The sequence below is a fragment of the Atractosteus spatula genome, chromosome 5 (assembly GCF_055471065.1).
Source record: "Atractosteus spatula isolate fAtrSpa1 chromosome 5, fAtrSpa1.hap1, whole genome shotgun sequence".
Classification (NCBI taxonomy): domain Eukaryota; kingdom Metazoa; phylum Chordata; class Actinopteri; order Semionotiformes; family Lepisosteidae; genus Atractosteus; species Atractosteus spatula.
This window is the reverse complement of record NC_142710.1, coordinates 43,606,347-43,627,606: the sequence shown is the minus strand read 5'-3', so window position 1 is coordinate 43,627,606 and position 21,260 is coordinate 43,606,347. Positions and strand designations below refer to the sequence as shown.

At 39.3% G+C, this 21,260-nt stretch overlaps 1 protein-coding gene across 1 annotated transcript in view; it reads right to left on the bottom strand.

Annotated features, from left to right (window-relative positions):
- Positions 1–21,260, bottom strand: part of bmpr1aa (bone morphogenetic protein receptor type 1Aa) — a 79,380-nt gene that overhangs the window by 36,276 nt on the left and 21,844 nt on the right. The window contains exon 2 of the mRNA XM_088916058.1: positions 11,162–11,285. The gene's annotated coding sequence lies outside the window, so the exon portion shown is untranslated. The remainder of the gene's footprint in view (positions 1–11,161; positions 11,286–21,260) is intronic.

Here is a 21,260-nt window from a genome sequence, read left to right as displayed (position 1 = left end):
AGCTGCCCCCTCCTCCAGCCTCCTCCTCTCCCTCCCCGTAGCCGCCCTCTCCTCCAGCTTCCTCCTCTCCCTTCCCGCAGCCGCCCCCTCCTCCAGCTTCCTCCTCTCCCTCCCCGCAGCCGCCCTCTCCTCCAGCTTCCTCCTCTCCCTCCCTGTAGCCTCCTCCCTGCAGCCCCATCCTCCTCCTCTCCCCCTCCCCGTCCTCCTACTCTCCCCCTCCCTCCCCGCAGCCCCCTCCCCCTCCTCCTCTCCCTCCCTCCCCGCAGCCCCATCCTCCTACTCTCCCCGCAGTGCCCTCCCCCTCCTCCTCTCCCTCCCTTCCTGCAGCCCCCTCCTCCTCCTCTCCCCGCAGCCCCCTCCTCCTCCTTCTCCTCTCCTCCTCCCTCCCCACAGCCCCATCCTCCTACTCTCCCCGCAGCCCCCTCCCCCTCTCCCTCCCCACAGCCCCATCCTCCTACTCTCCCCGCAGCCCCCTCCTCCTCCTCTCCTCCCCGCAGCCCCCTCCTCCTCCTCCTCTCCCTCCCCACAGCCCCCTCCTCCTCTCCCTCCCTCCCCACAGCCCCCTCCTCCCCCTCCTCCTCCTCTCCCTCCCCACATCCCCCTCCTCCTCCTCTCCCCGCAGCCCCCTCCTCCTCCTCTCCCTCCCCGCAGCCGCCCCCTCCTCCAGCTTCCTCCTCTCCCTCCCCGCAGCCACCCCCTCCTCCAGCTTCCTCCTCTCCCTCCCCGTAGCCACCCCCTCCCCCTCCTCCTCCTCCCTCCCTCCCCCCAGCCCCCTCCTCCTCCCTCCCCCCAGTCCCCTCCTCCTCTCCCCTCCTCCTCCTCCTCCCTCCCCCCAGTCCCCTCCTCCTCCCTCCCCGCAACCCCCTCCTCCTCCTCTCCCCCTCCTCCTCTCCCTCCCCACAGCCCCCTCCTCCTCTCCCTCCCCGCAGCCCCCTCCTCCTCTCCCTCCCTACATCTCTCTGCTCTCCTTCACTGTACTCCCCCCATGCTCTGCTGCCTGCAGAACTCATGATAAAGAGGAAAAAGAAACCCTGGTACATTTAACTATCTCACAAATTAACCTACACCCAAAAAAAGCCTTGAAGACCAAGCTGTTACTCCAACAAAAAGCTTCTACCAGATCTGATGGAATTTTAAAAATGTATCTCCAGTTACAGTATCTTATGAAACAAATCCTAAGATTTTAATGGGTGGATAGGTATTACAATAGCAGTTATTTTTATAAAGCACTAAATGCCTATACCAGTTACATCAGCAATAAGAAATGTAGCACGTCAATATCTGCAAAACTTTACAGCTGCCAACATATACAGATTACAATTTCACACCATCATTATTTTGTTGGCAGTTTTTGGACTAATACTATAAAATGCTCAAAACGTCTGATGCATGTCAAGTGCATCAGATAGAGGGAGAGCAGCACATACAAAGTACACATGATCCTATGCACACAATTAACACTTTGAGATGCAAGACTACTGTCTTATAGCCAAGTGCACCTTTTTTTGAAATCTGTAAATCATCATTACAGACAACATTAAGGTGGATGACAACACAGCAATGACATTATTAAGTTAAGAGAAATATGGTTTGGATTATGACTGAATTCTTGGATTTAAAAGCAAAAGAAAATGTTTGATTTAGCATATGTCAATTCTGCAGTTCTGGAGGAGCTAATATATCTTGGCCTTTAACCAAGTGCATGCACAGACAAGGCCACCCAAGATTTATGGAAATTGTTTTTAGAGACTGCCAATTACCACTGTTAACTAATGGGGTCTTTTATAAATGGTAATCCCAGATAACAGATCATCTTTTCAATAGTCATTATTCAGTAACAATAATAGTCAATGTAAACATTTCTGCTTTGCATAAACGTTTTCCTAAGTGATACTTGAGACTGGCCTCCTTGAAGGTTGCTTAAGGTGGAATTCAGTATGACCTGCACCCATAACCATGATTTGCTTACAACTCTCATAAGTAATACAACAGTTTTTCAAGGAAACCGACAAAAAGAAAACAAGAAGATCCACCATTTAAAAACAACCAGCTGACTGGAATGCAATGAAGCAGTTCAAAGAGGCCTTCTTTCTCACAATGCTTCTAACCAAAATGTTCAGGGCTTTCAAGAAAATCAAAGGCTATAAAAGCAGCGATCCAATGGTTTAATGAAAAATATACAGAGGAAAAAAAGCACTTTAAAAAGAACAGGATCCAGTTAAAGGGAACTGCAGTACCAATATCTCTGACCGATTAATGAAATCTCAGGAAGAAAATAATTTCATTGACATTTCAGAAAAAAAATACCAATTTCAAATTAAGCACAAAATTGTGAACTTTGTGTAAGCACTATAAGTCAGCATGTTATTGCAAACAAACATTCGAGTACCCACAAATTTCGACACGATGCGGCCCCTTCCTGCTAACTAGTTACTGTAATGATTAATGTAGTGTGATGATCCACATGCATAATTAACAAGCAGGTAGTATTTGTCGGCAAAGCCATCTCGAAATTGAAGGCAATATTTCTATTGAATTAAAACAATGTCATAGGGCTGCACACATCACAGGAAGTTGTGTTGAATCTTTCTGAATCACAGAACATGGAGCTGCAAATACCTAGAAATGTAGTCTATTTTGTGATGTAAATTGGAGGTTTTACAAGTTACTGTGTACATTTTACTTTTATAGCAGTACAGTTACTTTTATAGTGCTGCAGTTCCCCTTTAAAGAAAAATAATGCAATGAACTGCAACCACAGCGATACTAGAAAGGCAAAAAAGGAATATTAGAAAGGTAGAGGGGAAAAAGTACTGCAATGGAAGGTGAAATATTAGTATAATAGCAAAAAATAGTAAAGGGTGCAATGTGTCAGATAGAAATGGTAAACATTTAAATGAAAGGCAAATATCAGATGTATTAAATACATATTTCAGTCAGGTATTTAACAAGAAAGAAATCAACAGGATTTGATCATTCTTAAACTTCCATATTAAGTAGCATTCAGATATAATAGGTATAATTAAACAAATCTCTAGGGATGGTATTCTACCAAACATACTTAAGAAAACATGATTGATAGACAATTAACATTAACATTGACTTATGCCCACAGACATGAGAATTCCTAAATTCATTATGGTGGCAAAATTAAGCCAAGTAATTTGAGAACAGCCATACCACTATAATTTAAAGGTTCTGAAAATAACTAGAACTAGAGGATCACATGTAAAGCAAACAATTCTAAGGCATAGAGGACAGCCAGCTAGGCTTTACATAAGAACACAAAAGGTTACATTTGACCCATCTACCAATGTCTTTTTCTGCTTAAAGGGGAACTGCAGTCCTGATTTCTCAGATTGATAAATAAATCTTGGTAACAACAAATTAATTGAGGGTATCGAAACATTTTCTGAATTCAGAATTCAGCACAAAGTCATGAACCTTGTGAAAGTACTGTACGGTCACCATTATCACAAACCGCTGGTCTCGCCATGGGCTAGTGCAAGAGTTCCCAAGAACTGCGACATGATGTAGCCCCTTCTTGCTCACTAGTCACTGTAATGACTAATTACTAATGTAATGAAACGTACAAACAAATAAGCACAGGTGCATTTCTGCACCAGACATTTCACGGCAGAAACGTTCCAATGGGATCTGCATGCAGAGTTAACACGTAGTATGTTTCAGCAAAACCGTCTCAAAGTAGTGAGCAATATTTCTATTGGACTAGAAGAGATATAGTCACAAGCCTGCTTGTTGACAATATAATAATGCCTTTTTTCATGTTACTGGAATTTTTGTTCCAGTTGATTTTAGTTATTGGTTGAGCCTGGAATCGCAGAATATGGTGCTGTGCATACCTGGAAATTGTGCCTATTTTGTGACATAAAATTTATACCTCCAATGAAAGTACATTTTATTTTCATTGTGGTTTGAAATGCACTTAATGCCGATTCCTTCTAACCCCAAAATATAAAACAGGTGTTCCTTCCTGCAGCTCCCATTTAACTGCAAACAGGTCTCGCATAACTAAATACACAGCAGCACTGGATACACACAGTGCATGTGACATGGTAGATTACCATTTTCAGAAGGCTCTTCATACTCGTAAAATGATCTTCAGATTGCAGACAGACATTCAAGGAAACATGTTTAAGAATTAGTAAGTGGATAGAAAAGAATACAGATAAGGGATGAATTTTCAAATTGGGCAGAGGTAATTATTCAAATATACCACAGTTAAAGTTAAATTTCATGTCTAAATTTCACAAACATCTGGCAGATGATATTATATGATGATATAACAAAAAAACTATAAGCCTAACTATATTGGGAGACCCTGAGCTTAAGGAAGCATCTTACGAGAAAGACGAGAGGCATTCATGTTGACATTTTTATCTTGTATACAATGTTGTAAAACAAAAAGGTAAAAAAGTGTGGAGCGCAATGCAGTAATAATGGTGTATGATTTTGGTCAGCACAAAACTGATATTGCAGCTGGTAAAAATGAGCAAGAAGAATGTACTATCTTCTGTTATATATTTAAGTCCATACACAACCTGACTCTGAACCCCTTTTTATGTGGTAATACCTGTCCTGGATAAGGCAGTGAATAGCTCAAGAGTGTGATGTTAAAAAGTTTAGAAGAAAATATAACACCAACCCCCACCAAATGAAAGGCAGTTCCACACGCAAAGCTTTTCATGAAAAACTGTTTGTGTGCTTTACCTGTAATCTCTCACCAACATCAAGTCTCACTTTCTTTTCTGGCTGGTAGCACCTTACACCCTACAGCAGATCATCACATCTTGATTTCCACTAATCTTTATATTTCTTGAGTAGGGATGCCATTTTACAACCTTCCATCTAATGTAATTGCCCAAAGTATTGCTTTGAATTATCTAATCTGGCTCCAGGGGCATATTCCTACCCAGATTTCTTCTCCAAATTAAAGCAAAATAAGTGGCAGACTGGGGAGATGATAATTATTGACGCTTGATATAACCTGTAATTACTCTATTCATTGCAAATAATTAGCTGATATTAAGGGTTTGATTGGAACAAATTTCTGGACCGTAACAGATTGCAATCAAATAAGACCAACCACAGGAAAAACTAACAGACTGGATGTCACACTGCATTTAAACAGCATCTATAAAAAAGAACCATTTTGCCAAGCTCCACAAATGAATTAGCAAGATGCACACTACAGTATTCGTTACCTTTAGAAAAGTAGCCATTGATATATATATATTTTTTATTTGCATGCATATATATTGAAATGTTGTTTTTCTTTACACGTGATGAAGTTCATTTTTTATTTTACATTAAATCTATTTCAATTACAGTAATGAAGTGTTTTCTGAGCATCTAATCTTGAATTAGATAACTTCTTTGCATGTTACTTTTGTTTTATACTTTAGCAGTATGGAAAATAGTTTAAATTTGTTATTTTTAAAACATGCTTTTATACATTAAAAAATGGACCTGCTATGATAGGAAAAACTTCTGCAGTATATGAAGAAAAAGAATAATACTGTTCACAAGTCCAAAAACATGACTTTAGAATGCATGTAAAACTCTGAAAGCACTCTTAACATCTTGCTTGTTTCTACCCCGAAGAACCAAAAGTTTACTTTATGAAATCTGGTACTGACAAGCAGCACAAGAGGAACGAAATGTATTTACACATCAGGGTTTAAACCTGAGGGAGACTGGAGACAATTTTTTTTATCTTTGCTAGCTCCAGAAGAATCCGTCAGGCACACTCAATGCAGAAAACATCAAACACACTGAGAATCCTAGTACAACAACTCAAGAAACACATAGTTGAGTCATCTGGACAAATAAAACAAACACAATGAATACAATGAGAAGACATTAAATTTGATTTTTGAAAGTGAAAAGTCATCAGAAAACTATTTCTCAGCTGTTCAAAATCTATTGTTACTGATCTAGATGACAAGGAAATGCCAGTGGGCACTAAACATTCTTCATAATCATTGTGCCCTGTGTCACTGCCTAAAAAGAACATTTTGTTGCAAAGAAATGAGGAATCAATTCTTTTCTGGGCTATCTGAATGTACTTCACAGTTAAAGGTAAATCAGCAATGACTGTGTTTACTACTAAATTTTACAGGTGAGTTTCAATGGAGTGGTCTTGAATGACACATTGAAGTTTCCAACTGAACTGATCACTTGATTTAATCTGTGAATGGTGCAGGGTCTTAATCACAAGGTAAGTGAAGTGCCCAGTCATTTAAATATACTGAAACAAAACTGAATCTTTCACTTAGTCCCTATGTTGAGTTTTACATGTTGTCTTTATACTGTAGCTACTTAACTGTTTTTAGATATTGAATTACAGGAATACAATTTCATAAAATGTATCCACATATTAAAAGAAAATCAGTTTATCAGAAGTGTACACATACCAAGTTTTTAACTTACTATTTGAATGTAATGAAGCATTTAGAAAGCATAAATGCTAAAAATTCACAAATGCCACCTAAAAGACAAGTGGAAAAAGTATAAATAAAATCACAACACTTGTGTTTTTATTAATATTTGTCCCAAAATCACAGGACATTTCTACTGATATGCTTGAAAACCTGCATGTGTTATTTTATGGTCAGTGAGATGGGATAGTTTATACCAATGCACAACATACTCTTTGTAAAAAGCATGGAAATGTGATTTTTCACTACATCCTTACTGATAAGGAACAAAAGGGTTTAGCAGATAAAGTTGCTAAAAGGCCATAAGCAACACCCAAAAGTTTTGTTTGATTTTAAAGTAATCTTGGGAAAACCTTAAATGGAACGTGACTCACATCTATCCTCCCAGTCTGTTTTTCCAACTTATCACAAACCCTGTTTTTGTTTCCTTGCAAACCGAGCTAGCTGGTGCCAGCTGCAGCCCAGCGCTGGCTGTCTCCCGTGAGCCCTGGCAGGCGTGATGCAAACATTTATTTTCCATTACCTGCTAGCACATTCCAGGGGGCCAGCTTGATAAACAGCTAAGGCTGTTATCTCCCAGCTCACAAGAGGCTTGGCCTCTCTCTCCTGAGACTGAACTTTTTACAATCACTGATCTTCAAAGGCCCAGTTTCCACCCCCGACAAGCAAAGGCAGGCACTCAACACCAGGCTGGGTCAGGAATCAAAGGTTTTTCTGGCCAGGCTGCAGTCTCCACTCTTTTCCGACCACAAGACAATACTCAGCACAAACACATCTAAAAAACCAAAGTAACTGTCATAATATCCTGCATTCATTCGTAGAATTACATCTGTTCCTTTCTTGCTCCTTCTTTACAACAGCATTCATCAATACAGCTTTTAGACTAATCTCATACCGGATTGAGCTACCAAACACACTGCATGATAAATCTGCAAAGTGAAGTTTAACCTGGTCAAAATACAGAAATCAGGAATAAGGTTCTTACAATAGTATTATATGTTACTCAACCATCCACAAAATAAGAGTGAACACAACCTACATGAATAACGCAACAAATAATTTCATTCAAAGCTACAATTCAAATGACCAGATCACCAGCAAACTTACTGTGTCATTGCACTAGATGGAGCCCACAGAATAAAATCCAAATGTTCTATTAGCAAGCAAAACTCTTCTTCAATAAACCAGAATGTGGAACAAATTCATTACAACAAATCCAGGAATAACAGCTCCGATCTTCACAAGTATTTTTTTGACCAGTAACAAGTAAGCACCACTGACAAGACAGGCTGGCACCAAAGGACGCTTCATTTCTGGAAGTGGTCCAAAGTTGTGAGGGGGTATGGACTTTCTATCAGTATTTATACACACAGCAATCTGGGACTATAACAGCCTTTTTAAAGCAAACCTGACAAATCCTTCATTTCATCCCCTTTCCTGACTTACAATGAAGTCAAAAACCATGTTAGCTTGGGACCCACACAGGTAAGGCAGTGTCTGAAGCTCCAGAACAGGGAGCCATAGCTTGAGCTTCCTGTTACACCTTATGCACCAGTCTACCAGGGGCCAAGGCCTCACAAGGTTCTTCTAAAGTAATTGAATCAGCTCCAGACTGGAGAGAAGCTTGGCTGGGGTTCACAGCTTCAGGACTGCCGAGAGAAAAGGAATGCTACTCATCCGAGGAAACCGGCCCAACGTGCAATTATTCACTGCGTTGTTGCGTCACACAGAACAATTAAAAATATCTCAAAGGCAATAATTAAGAAATTTTTAACTGCATGTTACAATGACATGCCATTATGAACCAAATGATCTAAACAGAAGATAAGCTAATAATGTCTTTTTGGAACAGAAAACTCCAAAGTCATTGTGGTGTACATACATAATTACACATTTTTCTCATTGCTTTGCTTTTCTGACATTAAGCCATTCCAGTACTTCAGTTAAGCCTAAGGTACGCTTCCTGGAAAAACACACGGTGAAGAAACAGACAGGTGTCACTATGACCTAATTCTCCTGCATACATTCACTCAGCAGGTCAGTTGCTGCCAGTGTTCTGCATTTTTCTATATTTCCATTTGTCTAGGTAAAGGCTTCTAAATAACTCCAAGGCAATGTATTTTTTTATAGCTTTTGAGTTTTAATTTGAAATTGGGTGTAATGATTTCATTTCTCTCTATATTTTTTTCCCCACTTTATTTCAGAGCAATTTATCGTGGGAACAATGCTGTGAAGCACATCAGCTTTGTCTGAAGTGAAGGCAGCTTGAAACAAGTATATAAGGCACAGTAGCAGCAGACCGATTTGAGCACAGAACCACTTGTGAGAAGGAAAAATGCTTTCAGCTACGTCACTGTGACTGAAACATTATTCAGTGAGTAATGTGGGGATCACCACCCCAGAAGATCAGAGCTAACGAGAATTCAACTTGAAGTGATGGGTGCCTTGAATCGAGTGTTCGAGCATGTCAAGTTGCAGTAGGGAGGCATGCTGCAGGAGACAAGTGCCATAGCCTGTGGAGACTTGGGTGCGGTAGTGGGAAAAGGGTTTAAAAGAAACAAACCTTCAAGGTGCACATATATCCCGGAGGTAACATTCAAGAAGACAATGATGTCAAAGCCTTACCCTCGCACAGCAGTCTGAGCATTACTCCAGAGCTCAGACTTCAAGGCTTACAGTGCTTAATGCCCAATCTAATGGTACAGCCTGCACCAGGGGGCATTCACAGTATTTTCATCTGCAACCAAGGCAGCTCTGGCCATTTATGCTAAATTTTAAACTATTACTAATGGAATTCCAATATCAATATAATTTTTTTTAATTTTAACAATCTAAACGTACATTTTAGAGGATGAAGCATTAAGGAAATTGCAGATAGATAAAGCAGATACAGTTAAATATTTATAATAATAATAATTGCTTACGCTTATTTAGCACTTTTCTGGACACTCTACTCAAAGCGCTTTACAGACAATGGGGACTCCCTTCCAACACCACCAATGTGCAGCCCCATCTGCTTACTCATTCAAACTACAATGGTAAGTAGAGCATTTTAAGACATACCTTGGGTGAGTTCAGGTCCCGAGATAAAAGCACCAGTTTTTGTCAAAAAACAGTGAAGCCTTTATTCACAAGTAAAAACAAAGTCTTTTCTAATGTGTTAATTAAAGTACAGGAATGTGTTTAGTCTAAGTTGAGAGCACAAGAAGTTTTAAAAAAATCCACAGTAAGATTTCACTCAGATTTTCCAAAGAATCTGAGGCACACTAAGATTTTGCCGAGTTCGGTTTGACCCAGTTTCACCCTCCCACCAAAGAGAAGAACCACGGTCAAGGGGCACTCTTATTATCGACAAATCTGCTCTAGGCCACACCAGTAAACAGAATAGTATTAATCAAAAAAAGATCACAAAACATGTGCTACTGGATTTTTAATTTATGAAGTGGGAGAGAAGGACAATGCACAACAACCTATCCCATAATATGGAGTTTTGTCAAAAGGCATATAAGGCTTAGGTTGACAAGATATTCTGATGATGCTACCCTCATATGCAGCTGTAGTGAGCAAAAGTAATGACTCTTTGACTGGCATACTGGAAAATTTCAGGACTGCCCACAGGCTAAGTTGTTTAACGTCTGGCACATCAACTCATTTCGTTCAGCATAACATCCTCTACAAACATATGGCTGTAATTTACTAAAATAGTCTCCCCTGCTCCCTTTGAAGGTTCTGCAAGTAAATATCTGCTAACTCTTGTCTGTGCTTCTTGAAAAAAATTAAGAAAACTTCCAAATTCTGAATGGGCAATACAAGAATACTGGTCTTATTGTTCTTCAAGACCTTAGAGAACAACTGTAACACTGAAGAACAATCATCATTTAAGGTCATGTATTTGATTTAAAACCTTTTTGTCCTTTTTTGGCATCTAAAAAATATATCAGAGCACCTAAAGGTTATTAATCAGCCTGAGCCAAAAGCTGAGAGCAGTCAAAAGATCTGAAGGAGAGCAATTAAGAGGGGAAACCTGCAGATTACACAAGTCTGTCTGTGGCACTGCTTGGGTTAAGGGTTAATCTTTGCTACAGGCAAAGCCAATCAGGGCCTGGTAATCATGCATCCCAAGAAAACTGTGGACCACAGACGCACAATGTCCTTCGGTCATGGCCCAGTACCATCACTCATCTAGGACTGTCATTTACATTAAGCTCACTAAGCTGACTGGTACTGCCCGAAACGTTCAAATGTGCAGTTCTGTAATGTCTTAATCTTGGTGCTCTTCAGGTCAGATAAAAAAAAGATACTCAAGCTGTTTTCAAGAAAGAAGCTGTTTTCGTGTTTTCAACTAACCTTACAAAATCAAGCAAACCTGAGTGCTGAGGAACAGGATCCGTTAGTCAGAATCACATACACCCGCTGTGGGTAACTGCAGATATCGAAGATCAAGTTGTAACTGAGGAAATCTCATGGAGACCATAAATACGCAAGCACGAACAGCAATTGATTCATTCATATAAGAAACATTTAAATTATAGGCTAAATAGTCATGAATGTTTGTGTGAGAAAAAGAAAAGTCACTTGTTCAAAAGAACTATAAGACTTAAACTGTCCTGCCATAATACGTAACAACACCCGTCACTTGATATTCCCTACAGCTTTCTCACAGTTTCTAAAAGCGAGACACTGAAAATGTGATGTCTTACCTCTGTCATGAATCCACAGTCACAAGACATAAATATAAACCAAGATTGTCAAGTATCATTCGTATCCGGTTGGGGTTAAATCCAATGGTAAACTGGAGCGCAAAGTCAACATTGCACAGATGACCTGAAGGACAGAAAAAAAAGAAATCAAAACAGAGGTCGATTTCTGAAAGAAAAGAGATTTCATTTACGTATCACTATTTAAGGCACCAACACACTACGATACCCCTGTTCCCAGTTTTAAATGTACTCAATTTCCTCTTGGTTTCCACTGGTGTCCTCTGACTAATGTTCCTGACTAATGCAATCAAGTATCCTTCTCAGTCTCCTTCTGCCACAACTAAAGAGATTCTATTCTTGTAAACTGTTAGTGCCATTCATCCCTAAAATGCACTTTTACCCTTTCCTGTAGTGATGCCACTGTACTCAGTGTATTAACCAAACAAGGTAACCAAAACTGAGCACAGAATTCACAAAGAGGTCTTACCATAACACTATAATTTTACAGTTTCTCATGACTTGTCCTACTTGTTTCACAATGTATTCCAGCATTCCATTACCCTTTGTTATAGCTACACCACCAAAATAAGACCAATGAGTTTACAAAAACATCATATCCTCTCAAATGCTGCTTCGTCAAGCTGAATGCCACCTATTTGGATTTTGCATTTAATACCTTGCCTATTTTAAAGTTCTTCCACCAAGAGTCTGCCCAGTTCTGAAGGTGTCTTAAGTCTTGTTGTAACCCCTTTGCTGCTTCTAAAATGTTGACTACCCGTCAGACCTGATTTTGCACCATCTACAAACCTGACAGGTTTGTTGACTACACCAGATTCTTATGTAAACATTCAGTTCTGTAAATCACAAATAGCAGTGGGACTCCACTAATTACTTCAGCTCAACTAACTGTTAAGGTAAAAATCTTTTAATCCAAATACACACATTATCTTGGATTCCGATAGCTTTCTATTTGAGATTTAACCTTTGATGTGGAACTTTAAATGCTTTATGGAGATCCAAGTACAACGTTATGGAAGGGGTCCTTAGTTATCATAGCCTGTTCAAATAAACCTGGTAGGCTTGTTAAACATGACCTACCCTTTCTAAATCTATGTTGGATATTCCTAATATTAGTATAAACAAAGATCAGAATTAGATTACCTTTTTATATAACTTTCCAGATGGACTGGCCTGTAATTAGCTAAATTATGTCCCTTTCTATGTATGGATTATAAAATCAACAATTTTCTAATTAGTATCATGAAATGGTCTTAAAAAGCCATCTACACTGTTTAAAGCTATATGTGTATAGATATAATCTCTTAAAAAATAAGTGGTATAATATCCGGTTAATATGAAGACCATCTACTTTCGATTACACTCCAGTAAATGTTGGGAGAGGACTTTTGAATCGAGCTGAGGTAGTAGCTTAATTATAAGGAGTGCAGTCTGCACTCTTAAGTAAAAACGAGAGATAAAAACTGAAATATTCAATACATCTGCTATTCTCTCCATCATCTACAATTAAATTGATGTCCTTTAAGCACTTCTTTTTTGGTCATAAGACTGAAAGACTTCCATTTTAATTCCCAATTTCACACACAGCCTTTTGGTTTGCGATTATAGTTCACTGCACTATTTAAGTGTCCACGGTCCCTTTTAATTGCATTGTAGAATGCTTTGTTCTTGAATTACATCAATTTGACCTATCAAAACATTTGGCCCATCCCTATCTAGGCTTAGATTTGGTAAAGCTTGCCACACGTTTCTTTCTCCTCTGTAGCATTAATCTACATGTAGATTGCCCTCAACTGCTTTTTCCATTATGCCTAGCTTTTCTGAACACCACTACTATTGTACTCATCTCCAACAGTTTCTACTAACCTAGCATCCTCTATAACTAGCACTGCATTTGGAACACCTACCAATACAGCATGGGTATTTCAGTACTGACATGCGCACATTGTTCCTTTTTACCCCCCTTTGCTGCCTGCAGAGCTCCCTTGGGGATTTCCCTTAAAGAAAGGCATAATTTTTGACTCAATCAAAACTTAACCTGACACCCAAAATAAAAACTTCCCATGCAACCCTGCTAGTACTGTAAATATAAATTTAGTTGGACAAAAGTGGAGGCCTCTTCATGAACAAGATGGTCAACCTGCACCTGCAACTCAAACCTGCACTCCAGATCTCTTTAGCTGCCCTCAAAGAAAAAGTGAAGCCTGGCTCAATACAAGACAGCTCAATGGGTTTACACACCAAATGTTATTCAAGCGTGGCATATCCTCTTAGTATGACGCCCAAGCTCTAGACGAGAGCCAAATTGTTTCTCACACTAGCATAAATCAACTTCTTAGAATTAGTCTCGACTATTAATCTACAAATCAAAGCAAAACTGGCTTCTCACTTAAAAAAAAGCATTTAAAGTCTGCTAAGTAGTGCATGACGAAAAGAAAAACACAGTACCCAAGCACCACTCTTCATTCCAAGGTCAAATTCCCCACTGTCTTCAGATCCATTAAAAAATCCCTGCTTTTCTCTTCTCCCTGCCACAAAGCAGCACAGCTGAGTTTAAACGAGGCTTACAAAGACCAAATCACTACAAGCACTGGCAACCTGACACGAGCTGGGATATCAGATGGCAGGACTGGAGTCACTGTGCAGCAGACAGACTGTCACCGAACCAAGCGCTAAATCTTCTACAGAAGAGCTGAAGGACTAACCCTGTGACCTCTACAAAGAAAGAGGATTATGCATCATCCTCAAACTTACTTGACTTGTAGAAGTCATTAGTAGGACCCTGTACCCCAACAGCATTTGCACTACATATAGAAAAATAATTCAAACTTCAGGTATGCATATATAAATCAAGATATCAAAAAACATCAAAACCATACCAAGTTGTCCACATTAAATTATTTTCATTACATTTTCCAATCATTCAGATTTAATGCACACAACTACAATAAATATTGCGTACAGTGGACCTGTGAACAGGACAGAGCTGCAGGGACTAGATTTCTCAGTTGCCACCTCAAAAACGAGGTGCACATACCCCAGTTTACAAGCTTTTTGCACTGGTGTAAATGGGGCTTTCACCAACACTGTGACCACATTGTTTACACTACTAATTATTAACAAATTTAGAACAAGAGATTACTTTGGGAGTCCATCTCAAATATAATTCTCCAGAGTAATACTGTCAAATGTCTATAGCAGTTTACAGTAATTCATATGCTTAATATGTTATCACTAAAGAACATTCACTAGTAAGTGATCCTTCTTTTACTTTATTCATACACACCAGACATTTTATTTCCATTTTAATGGACTGAATAACATCAACTGAAAAATTAGCACAAATTTGTTTTTTGTGCTCAGGACAATTATGCTGATGATACTCGATTCAGTTGTAAGAAATTCTGTTGAAAGGGCAGTGTGAGCATGCTCAATATCAATAAGTAAAGCTATTTACAAGTATGTGTGGACGTATAGTTTTCAACATAAATAGCCTTGCACAATGGTTTCAACCTAATTTTCATTCACATAACTATAACAGAAGGTAGCTATAATTACATGCATGAACATAAAGGTTCTTAATCTGGGGTGGGTCCAGATGTCCTTTCCGATGGTGTGAGATATGCCAGATTTGTTTAAAAGATAAGTAATCAAAAACACAAATTAAGCACACAGGCACTTAGCACAACTACTTTGTTCCATTAAACCTGTGTATTTATTAATATTATACATTTCTAACAATTACATATAATTGATTAATTTAACATACAAACAATAATTATTTTCAAATTTTTAAGGTAATTGTAGTGAAATTACCTCACTACAAAGTTGTGAGAATGTTTGTGTCACTTGAGAAGCCATTGATACAAGCATCCTATCAAGCTGCATATTTGTGTGTAAAAAGAACTCATAGAACTGCTGACAAATTAGTATAACCTTGTGCATTAAAAATGGAAAACGTAGTACTGGGACCGGATGCACAAAAAAAGCTTTAGCAGGTTTCCTTGTCAAATGACATGATCTATTCTGGAATTCATGAGATGAGCCAGGATATCTTGCAGAAAGTTACAGTCAAATATTCAGTTTGACAAGTCAACTGGTTAGATGGCTGCAGTTCACTGCTGGTGTTGTGTCGTACGTAAAAGAAGAATTTTTCTTCTGTAAACCATTACACTTAACTATGAAAGGAATCAATATGTTCAATCTTATCAAAGACTTCCTTCTGATGCATAAGGTAACACTAGACATGTTTGGATTAATGTGCACCAATGGTACTCCTGCCATGCTAGGACAAAATTCAGGATTTGGTACCTATGTGAAGAAAGAAGTACCTCATATCATGATCACACATTGCACGTTGCCACCATTATGCACTTGCTGCAAAGGCTTTGCCTACAAAATTGATGATCATTTTGTCCACTGCAGTGAATGCAGTAAACTTCATCAGAGAAGGTGCTCTAAACCAGTGGTTCTCAAAAGTTTTGGACCAAGTACCAACCCTGATCAAACCAAAGCATCCAAGCACCACCTACAAGTCATTCTCATAGGAACCACAGAAAATGTCAATGACCAACATGAGCGCGCGCGCACACACACACACACCATAAAAATAGCACCGAGCACTTAGTTAATTTGGATTGTACCGTCTTGTAGGCGTTTTCCGACACCTGCCAACGCTAGCAGTGCTGTCTGCGTCAGGGTCAGCAGAAGAGCTAGTGTCGGTGGCCGATAGGGTTGCCATACATCTGGATTTTCCCGGCCATGTCCTCTATTTTGATTATTATATCTGCATCTGGGAGGAATTTTCAAATATCCAGAATTGTCTGGGATTTTGACCCCATTATTTTTACTATGAAGAATAATTAATAAAAATTATAAAGCTAGTTAGAGAGAAAATTTGTTAACTTCTCTAGTTCACTTCCCTACGTTGTCGTTCCGTTTTCGTCCTGTATTTGTATGATTATGTCATGAGAGAGTGAAATCGGGCAACAATGCACTCAGTCTGTGCAGTGTAGAAGCATTCCCTGGAAGGCTCCCTGTTTTTTCTCATTTTCCTACCCTCAAACACAATGCCAAAGCGATACTGTAAATTCACAGCAGAACTAAAAAACTTTCCGTGTTTTTGAAGTGGCAGAGAAGACTGGGAAGCTGAATGTTTGGTGTGTAAGCCTGGTACTTTTATCTCCGTGGCAAAAAGGTGTACTTGACTTGCAAGCTCATGTTGACTCAGACAAACACAAAAAAGCAATTCGAGGAGAGTTCGTTAACGGAATTAACAGATTATTTTGTAAACTCTGGCAGCAAAACACAGGATACTGTTATTGCAGCAGAGGGGGACTCATGCATTTCACACAGTTAAACATCATCACACCATTGAACATAAAACATGGGATATTTTGAAAAGCCTCTCCATCCCGACCCCTTTCACAGATGAGGCAATAAGGAAAGATCCTCGGGGTGTCCTGTTTTACTGATGTTCAAATATGGTAACCCTAGTGGCCGATGTATAATCCTCCTCATTCTCAATGAGTGTGCGTATCGGAGCTGGCGTCGGTACTCTTGGCGTCTATTCCTTTCAGCCATGACATAATACTTGATTTTTGCGAGATTCATTCTCGATCACTTGTTCTATTGGAGAATGTGTATTCTACTCAAGTATTAGATATATATAGTTATGATATATCTTAAGAACTGACCTGCTTCAATGATTGGTGAGAAGGGGTGCGAGAGCGTATTTTGAGAACTAAAGGGGTGCAGGCTGCAGTAAAGGTTAAAAAAAACCACTGAGTTAAATTGTAACAGAGATCCTAAAAGTTCAGGAGTAAAAAAAACTTTCTAACATTAACGCCCCTATTCCATCATCCTTCATAATAGATATACCCAGTGGCAGTATACCCACAAAAAGCTTAGCATGTGCATCGACTTGGTTCTTATAATTTGATAATACTGATAAGTATTATCAAGTCCTGCCTATACTGGTCTATTAATATCACCCTAAAGCACCTATATAGCATATCACAACCAAAACAGACATTTAAAGAGCATTTTTCAGATGTCATCAACATACTGCAATGTTTGACATCCCTGTTTAAATGGTGTGATGCTTTTTTCCTGCATAACAGGCAGCAGATGGGGAATCCCTGGTAAAACAATTTTCAGCCATTTCAGAAGCAACGGTTTTCAAATATTCCTATACCATTTTCTCCACATAGCCATTTATTCTTCGTTATGAAAGATGTTCACCCAATAAAGGTTACAAGTAAGAATCAAAATAATTTAGAAAGAAAGCAGATTTGGGTTTAAGTATAATATGTGGTTAACTAGACCATGCAGAGAGAACAGCGAGCATTAGAATTTGCATTGGAGGGGAAAGAAGCTCCAGAAGACCATGCGGGAGATCCTCCTGATGCTGTGCAGGAGCTCAAGCCTGTGCCTGTTTCCATCCATCAGTTACAGAAATCAGTTTTAGGTGTCAGACATCAATGCTACATCAAGACGGGGACAACGATAAGTAAGTTTCGTTGCTTTTTTCTCCACAGTATCAAATTCAAATAAGAAGGTATGTTACTATACTGCTTTCCAGCCAAAGGGCTCTTAATGACTAACTACAGAAAAGTCCTACAGGGAAATGCAATCAAAATATTAAGAAAATGATTTCCATGTATGCCTTTATATCTTCAAAAGCCCCTGACAAGCTCATGCGGAAAAGAACATTTTTAAATAACCAGTTATTTTTCCTTTTTTGTACTTCTGAGACAACCCAAACACTAACACTGCTTATCTGTCCAGAGGCTTGTGGGGGGGGGGGGGGGGTAGTGGGGATGAAAACATCTTTGAAGGAACATCAGGGATACAAAGCACAAATAACACTAACAAGATACTTCATGGATACTACTCCGCAGAGCAGCTGATGAAGACCAGGGAGTGAATTAGACAGGCTCCTGTGCCAGAGAGCAGAGTCGCCAGCAGAATATTTAAAAGTCTAATCTGAAGGGGTACAAGAAGGTAACTTTCTGACCACACGTGAATACCTATCCCCTAGTATCAGTGCTGCAGTCTTGGAATGCCCGATCCCAGTACCACCAACAGGGGAAACCACTTGGGAGCCTGAAATCATTAGGTGCATGACACAGACAAAAACCCTGACCTCCAACTCCCAACAGAAGTGCGGTTGTCACATTTATTCAGTTACTATACTTGTTAAAAAAAATTCAATTTTGTTTCCAAATCAATGAGCCCTTCTTCGACTTGAATGAATTTCATTCAAATGAGGACATTCAGAATGTAATCAGAATGATTTATTTTTAATCAGCTTCAACATGAAAATGCTCAAACCACTGCAGGAATGATAAATCAGTGTAGTCTCTTACAGTTAGAACATTTACAATAGAACTTTCACTTAAGCGGGGGTGACTGCAGACTGACAACTCAGACACAAAGTACTTTTTGGAATTCCCTGATGGATTTCAATACACTTCACACCATTAGGAAGAGAAGCTGTGCTAAAAGTAAATGATTAAAACTTGAAATAACGCTTTTGTCTTTTACCGATGACAAATTGTGAAGAAATATCTTGCCAGACACTGGATCTTGCCCTGCTTACCTATTCATGATGGGAGGACAGAATATGAAACACTGGAGAATGGGAGAAGTAATTCAAAATCATTTCAGTCAACCATACATATGAACTGCCAAGAAGGTGAGTGCATGGTGGTCAACACACAGTGGTACAACAGACCGCTAAAGGTTTCTACCCCTCCGTCATCAGACAAATCGAATGTTTGAATGAGAACAGTATTTTGTACATCTAAACCAACATTGCGCAAAAAACTGGGCAATGCAAGTCAGGCAAAATGGGGAAAAGGAAAAGATGACGTACACTTCAGAGCCGTGAAACAGATAACCAGCACTGTTTACAAACAATCGGCTGTTTCTGAACATCCCTGCATGGATGGCTTCCACAGGAAGGCAGAGGTCACTCCAGGGAGCAGCATATAATTGCCACACTTTAACCACACTGTCTATTTTTACAAGCCTCTGTGTACACAGGAATATTTTTGGGATGCTTCTGTGATGGGATGCTGCAACTTTGCAGGGCAAATTTCCAAGCAGAGCATTAACTTGAGCCACACCAGTGCTACAAGGAAACAGGAAGATCTGCACCGGGCCAGAAGATTGAGGGCCAGCTCTAGCCCAACCAGACCACTAGAGCTGCCTTCGTGGCAGCACCATTCAGCCAAAACATATACCAAAGTTTCAGTTTGCATGAAACAACAAACGATCTTGAATCAAAACGTATTGTATCTTCAAAGAAATGTGCATTACAGCTTCCACATTACCCAAAAACATCAGCCTTGCAAGTTTGCTCAGGCACATCAGAGAGGTTCTGCAGGCACAAGTGTGCAGCTAACGCTTTCTGTAAGCCAATGTAGGATGAGTAACCAGTTTCATTTGTGAAATACACTTTGAAAGTCAGCTTGCCAACTGAAATGTCATTCCATTCTTTTACTTTTCGTATTGTTCCTTCATCTCCCTTTCAACTTGTAGGACTAAACAAAAAAATCCCTTTTGTATAAAACACCTTTCATGTCAAGTGACACAAAAAAGGTATACATTAAAAATATACCTGAATGTCACTACCAATTTGCAGCGGATATATCTGGGAATAAATTTCTTATTCCCAGACGATTCTGCATTTCCCCTACAGTCTGTCAAGACCACAGGCCCCAAGGGTTTGGAAGGATCCGAAAAGAAGTATCAGAAGCTTACAAAAAAATTGCAGAACCACTCATTGTTTCAACACTTCATTGCTTTATCTTCACAGACCTTACTCAATGCAGTTTAAACCCCTCTGGGGCACACGTCAATCTTAAAGTGGGTGTTTAGAATATGGCAGTATCTTCAAAACCAAATAAAAGGAAATGGAGAGCTAGAGCTTATCTACCAACTGTGCACAGTAATGCTTTATTAATCATTCCTTTTGTGGATAAAAATCATTTGGTTTGTATGGGTTTGGATAAGTCAGATTTTGTTGAAAAACTGATTTTCTTTCCAATTGTCAAAGTGCTGTATACAATTCATACAAAAGTACAAATATTACACAGAGTTGAGAATTTATACCATCACTATCTCAGCATAAATATACATTGCAAATATATATTAAAAAATGAAAATGGTTGTATTTTTAAAAATGGCACCCTTTCAGTGTCATTAACTTTGACAGATCGTGTTACAATTCCTAGTCCTAATCCAAAAATATAGACAGGTTCTGGGAAAACACAGCAGTTCAGGTTCCTTCCAGTTCACAGTGTGTGCAGGAAACGAAAGGCTTCAGTAATCTCCTGAAGAGGAAGGGTCTAGCCCATTTAAAGCCTTTGGTTATCTACAAAATTAAAAGGTACTTCGGCACTCTGAGGAAAACACACAAATACAGGAACTGCACACAAGACTTGTGTGCAAACTGCACAACAGTAAGCTGAACAAGCTCAAGTCTTCTTAAAATACTAGATAAGCCAACAAAAAGCAGTATAATACATTCTAGTTGAACTGATTTGACTTAGCTGCTTGGGAAGGGTGGGTTAAGACATGATACTATTAGACAAAAGAAAGCAGGGTCATTCATATATTAACAATACAGCACAGGGGAAAAAGTCAACTTAAAGCTTCATTTTAGGCATTAGGCTCATAGCCTAAGAACAAGACTACCAAAAGTTATCCAAGGTCTTTATCATTCTTGGTTTTGCAAAGAATTATGTCTGAAGACCATTTTATTCTTGAACCACCTATTATAAGGAAAGAATCATCAGAGAAGGTGTGCACATATACGCAGGTGGTTTACGAGCTGCAGCCAATTCCAATGGTTTTAGTAAAGCCAACAGAATAAGACAGAAGACAAAAACCTGCTGAAATTTGGTACAACCAATGCCATCAAAGACAAATAGTAGCCATCGATAACCTTCATCCTTATAGTTTTGAATTTCAGTTACTTCAACCCACAGTCCCTCCCTGTGTGGGAACATGCAGTGCCGAAACTAGCATCCCATCTCGACTAGCCTACATTGAGGTGCACCACAGCTGGACC